The sequence below is a fragment of the Bidens hawaiensis genome, unplaced genomic scaffold (assembly GCF_021521415.1).
Source record: "Bidens hawaiensis isolate Kalapana, Puna unplaced genomic scaffold, B.hawaiensis_p1.1 tig00014334_1, whole genome shotgun sequence".
Lineage (NCBI taxonomy): Eukaryota > Viridiplantae > Streptophyta > Magnoliopsida > Asterales > Asteraceae > Bidens > Bidens hawaiensis.
In genome coordinates, this window is record NW_027492232.1 from 285,544 (window position 1) to 291,543 (window position 6,000).

The window sequence follows — 6,000 nt, forward strand, 5'->3', positions numbered from 1 at the left end:
TCTTCTGATAACCTGCAAAACAGACACCGTGAGCTCGTCACTGAGAAGGGGGGGTTCCTCCTTGTGACCACCCTCCGGCGTGAGAATCAGACTAGATTGCTCTTTAAATATAAAAGTATATTAAGAGATTGCTAGAGCAGATATCAGGTATAATATGATGATAATCCGATAAGATATGATAATACAAGATAAGATGAGATGGTCATACCATTTGTGGTATTTATAGCCGAAGGTAGGTTTCCAATGAGGTATGGCCGGCTGCAACAGTGTTCCTGTTCCACCAACAGTAGCCTACGCACGTGCCCTGCTGGTAGTTGGTGGGTAGGTAGCGGCTGACAGCGACCAGGCCTGCTGTATACTATTCCTTTTCCACCAACTGTCAGCTACGCACGTGGTATGACAAGAGTTGGTGAGTAGGCAGCGGCTAATAGTGACATACAGTGTAGGAGCATGCTGCTCGCCATACTGTTGTCTATAAGCTGTCGTATCTTTAGTCAGATCTTTTTCCCATACCTCGTCAGGTACAGTACAGAAGATCTTCCTGTATCGTACGGACTGGCTTATTTGGGCGGGAGTATTCCCCCTCCCGCCCTTGTGCGGGATTGTTCCCGGCTTCGCTCATTCCATCAGGTGACACTGAACGATTGAGAGCTAAGTGCCTTGTGCGTGTAGCCTTGCTGCGCGGGTGGCCTTCCCTAATGGCTTGTATCCGAGGCTGCGGGGACAGGCGGTGTCCTTCACCATTGGGAGGCATTTCCTGCGGGACCAGCTTGCGTACTGCGCGTAAGGACGTCACGTCTCTGAGCATGGTTGGTCCTGCGGATCCAGTTGGTTTCTGCGCAGACGTCCCTGTTTAAGGTGAGTCTTGCGGGTCCAACTGGGCTCTGCTGGGACCTACCTCTTCAAGTCCCCCCAGTCCAATGTTCTTCTCATGCGTGTTTAATAAAGTGAGGTGAACTTTTGGACTTAAGCAAAGGGTTTTGAAAAGGGTTTTTTAAGGTTTTCCATGGGGATTCTTCCCGCGGAAGTCCTTGTCACTTGCAGAAATTCCCGAGTTTCCTGCTTGGTCTTTGGGTATGATGCGGGTAGGTCTGTAACCTCCTCGCAAGTCAGGAGCGTTGAGTCCCACTTGTGTGGATTCTCCATGAGGTTTTGGTAGTTTTGAACATAGTGATCAATTATGTTAAAACCACCAATTCCATCCTGGAGCTTCAAACAACGTAATTCTCGACGTTCCCGCTATGCGGGGATGTTATTTCCGCTTCCGCAAGCATTGCCCAGAAGATCCTTCTTGGTTTCAATTCCCAGCGGAGCGCTAGGTATGTGAAGGGTTTTGCCTTAACACTGTACCAGCGCTCGTCTTACGGTTACTTTACTTCCAAGGTATTCCTGGCGTCAATTCCCTGCGGGTGCTAGGTATGTGAAGGTTTTTGCCTTTACACTGTACCCGCACCCGTCTTATAGTTACTTGGTTGCCGAGGAATATTTTGGCTTCAATTCCCTGCGGGTGCTAGGTATGTGAAGGGTTTTGCCTTTACACTGTACCCGCATCCGTCTTACGGTTACTTGTTCGCCAAAATTTACTTGGCTTCAATTCCCTGCGGGTGCTAGGTATGTGAAGGGTTTTGCCTTTACACTGTACCCGCATCCGTCTTACGGTTGCTTGTTTGCCAAGGTTTTACTTGGCTTCAATTCCCTGCGGGTGCTAGGTACGTGAAGGGTTTTGCCTTTACACTGTACCCGCATCCGTCTTACGGTTACTTGTTTGCCAAGGTAAGGGGTATTTTCCCGCTTACTTTTTAATATTTTCAAAATTTGAATTTTGAAATTCGAAGGGTTGGTGGAAAGATAGGAACAGTCCAAACCTCTGAAACGTCGTGCGACGGTTTCTTCTGACTGTGTCAGGACGTGCAGGAAGTTATGGTGACGTGACATTATATGGTCATTCCAGACGCTTTTTACGGCGCGTGGGCGCGATTTTTCGGGCGCGTGGCCGCGAAATTACTGGCACACGTCCTGTCAACAGCTGTTGCCAGCCTGCTTTTTGCCACGTGTCATAGTTTCATTGCACCTTCGATTTCTCTCTCCTCCGCATTAAATTCACCGCATTAATTGCGATTAGTATATAAAGGGGGAGAGGCCTCTTTGTAATCCACACTTTCACCTCTCTTCTTCTTCTTAGTGATTTCCGGCAAATACTCCCCTTTTCAGGCAAGCATTTTCCCGAAATCACTTTCTTCTTTCTGCAAAATGTCTTCTCATGATGCTGAAGCTGTAGCCGACGATAGGAGTACTGCTGGCGAGTGCCAGTGTGCTCTACCTATCGATCAGTACCAGTACATCGTCAGGAAGTTCATGCTTGAGTCTCTTGAGCCTGAGTTTCCTGAATCCCACCAGACTGTGTACGATGCCCCCAGTGGCAAGATCGGGGTATATGCTGCATTCTTTGTTTATGGGAACCTTAGGTTCCCATTGACAAAGTTTGTGTACCGTGTCCTGGAGAGGCACGGGGTGCACCTGACCGAGGTGCATCCGATGGCGATTGCCAAGGTCCGGCACTTCGAATGGGTGTGCCGGATTCTGGGTATTGAGCCCTACGTGGACCGCCTGATGACCTTCTATACTTGGAGGTGCGTCCAGGGGTGGTACACCCTGACAACCCGTATTAAGGGTTTGAGGATCTGCGTGACCGAGCGTGGAAGCGGGAGTTCTTCTACATCTCTGCCCGCGCCATCCCCATTGCTATGAAGTTCAAGAAGGGTCAAGCGCTTCCGAGCCTTCACGCTTCCAGCTACCAGGAGGCGGAATGGTTCGCGAAGATATCCCGGGTCCAATCTCCGGTTTACCGGTTTGCAGAGTCTGGGATGGTGATGCTGGGGATGAGCCGGGTATGGAAGGATGCGTCCCGGTTTCCCATCCTTCTCGAATACGGTTTGAACTCTATTCCTTATGGTATGTCTTGTCTTTTTTGCTGATATGAGTCTGTCTTCTAACTGTTTCTTTTCTTTCAGAGGGGAACGATTTGGAGTCGCTCCTGTACCCGCGGGAAGCTGACGGTCCCGTGCGGGTGGGTACTCGTGCTCTTGACGAGAACGAGTTGCCCATCCTGGAGCAAACGGCGGATCGGTTTGTGGAAGTCTATCCGCTGGGCCACGAGATCCTGAGCCAACGGCGGCCAGGTAAGGCGATACTCTATCCTCAACCCCTCAATGCTGTACCCGCTGCTGGAATTCCTGACATCCTGTCTTCTTCTGAGGAATCCGCAGATGGTCCTCCGCTGGTGCGGAAGAGGAAGGCTGCCGGTGGGAAAGGGAAGGAGGCGGCCTCCACAGCTGATCCGGTGCTCCTATCTGACAGTGAGTCAGATAATGAAGAGGTGGCGGGGCACCCCGGTGGTGAGAAGACCACTGCTCCGGAGGCTACGACTGTTACCTCCGGAGAACCAATGACGACGACGGTGACCGGCATCAAGAGACCGGCTCCATCGGGTTTGTCCCCGCCTGTCCGTACGTTCAGGCTCAAGAAAACCCGTAAGTACAAACATCATTGTTTTTGTAGATTTAACATTCATAAATTTATTGTTTTAACACTTATCTTCTTGTGCAGGCGTGGATGTTGACGCATTCCCGGGTGGAGTGCCTAGTAGTACCTCTCCGCCGATGACGGTAGGCTTGGTCAGCCTACCTGAGGCGTCGACCCAGGCGCCTGCGCCTGGTCCCGCTGGTTCAGTTGCTCACTCTGAGCCGACTGTTCCAGCCGAGTTTATGCCACCGCCGGCCGTGAGTGCGATTTTTACGGCGTCCTTCACCGAGCCGGCGGTTACGATTGATGCGGATTCTGCGGCAGCGACTGCGGCGGCTGCCACCATGCCCCCGCCACCGGCACCGATGGCCGGCCCATCAGGTACGCATGGGAGTACTCGCCAGTCTTTGCCACCTTCCCATCTGCCTGACCTTTTGGATGGGTTTCCTTTGGGTTCAGGTGATGGGTTCGGCGGTTATCGGCCTGTTACAGACCCTACAGGTGCGTAGGGTTTCTTTGGCCCCTTTTTCACTTTTATTTTTTATCATCTTTTCCTAACTGCTTTTTTATTTTTTGCAGTGTCGGATTCCAATGAAGTGTATGTTCCGCGATGGAACATACGCCGAGGAACAACCCTTCGTACCCCTGTGGAGTGCGTGGACTGGGCTCGCCACGCTGCTCCTCATGGTGCGTTGGGGGAAGCCATGGCTAGCTACCAGGAGGGTAGGCTAACCAATGAGCTTCGGGTTCTCCAGGCCCGGATGCAGCCGCGCGTCGAGCTGCTTTGTCGTGAAAACGACAAGTTGAAAGCAGCTCGCGCCAAGGACGTATCTCAGGCGCGTGCTCTTCGGGAGGAGAACCAACGATTGACCGCAGCTGCTGCGGAGAAGGAGAAGGCCTTCAAGGCCCTCGAGGTTGACGTTCAAGCGCGACTCGAGGCCCGCTCCAAGGCTGCCCAAGCTGTTAACGAACAGCTTCGGCTGGCTAAGGAGACTGCGAGGAACGCGACTGAGAGGGCTACCAAGGCTGAAGCCGTTGCTGAGCCTTTACGCATGGAGAACGAGGAGCTCAAGGCCCAATTAGAGGCTCTCCAACGTGCTCATGATGCCTTGGCCATGGAAGATGCCAAGAAGCTCCAAGAGATCCTGGACCAGAGGGGTGTGCTTGACCACACCGAGCGGAAGCTTAAGGGCGTTGAAGAGGCTGCTGCAAAGGAAGTGCTTCTTGCCAATCTTGCTAAGAGCGAAGCCGAACGCGCCTGCACCCAAGCTCTGGTTGCCAAGGAATGGCTTCTTCGAGAAGCGTTGCCTCAGGTATTTTAGCTTTACGTCTTCACGCTTTCCTTTGTACATAGAAAAGGTGTTTTGACACATATTTTCTTTGTAGGTTGTGCATCGAGTCTTCTCAGAGACTACTTATGATGATGCCATGAGCGCAGCCCTCAACGCTTCTCACGAGGATGGGGAACGGGCCGGCTTCCTGCTTGGTCTAGGGTTCGTTGAGAAAGGCTTCCCGCCTTCCAACTTCCCTTTGTACAATGTTGATACTGAAGCCATATACGACCAAGCAGTAAATCAATACGCCGCCTTCCCGCATCCAGTGGTGGAGAAGGTGAACCAAGTAGCTGCTGCTGATGATGGGCTAGCTATCCTCAAAGCTTACCTTGAACTGCCACGCTCTACCGATGGGGCTGGTCCAAGTGGAAGTGGTCCTGAAGCCTGATCCTGAAGATCCCTTCCCACTGCTAGGATAGTTTTAGCTTGTATTGATTTTTTTTTTCTTTTCGTAGGCGGGTAGTTACCCGGCTATTCTTGTAATAATTCATTTGTGAAATATTAATCTTTTTGCGTATAAGATTGTTATTTCCTTCTTTGGGTTTCTTGCTTTATAAACTTATGACTTGCATACTTAGTTTAAATTAGCAATTTTCCAAGTGTGGAATAAGTTAACCTGTTGAACGTGGTTGATAATAGGTGTGAAGTTTTGCTTCCTTTTTCGTGATTGTGCGGGTAGAACCATCACTTGCACTTAGTAGGATGGCGAAACTTTACCCATATCTGACCTGCGTATAGGTTTTCCTCATCTTTTGAGGATAAGTTAACCTTTGAACGTGGTTGATAATAGGTGTGAAGTTTTGCTTCCTCTTTCGTGATTGTGCGGGTAGAACCGTCACTTGCACTTAGTAGGATGGCGAAACTTTACCTTTATCTGACCTGCGTGTAGGTTTTCCTCATCTTTTGAGGATAAGTTAACCTTTGAACGTGGTTGATAATAGGTGTGAAGTTTTGCTTCCTCTTTCGTGATTGTGCGGGTAGAACCGTCACTTGCACTTAGTAGGATGGCAAAACTTTACCCATATCTGACCTGCGTGTAGGTTTTCCTCATCTTTTGAGGATAAGTTAACCTTTGAACGTGGTTGATAATAGGTGTGAAGTTTTGCTTCCTCTTTCGTGATTGTGCGGGTAGAACCGTCACTTG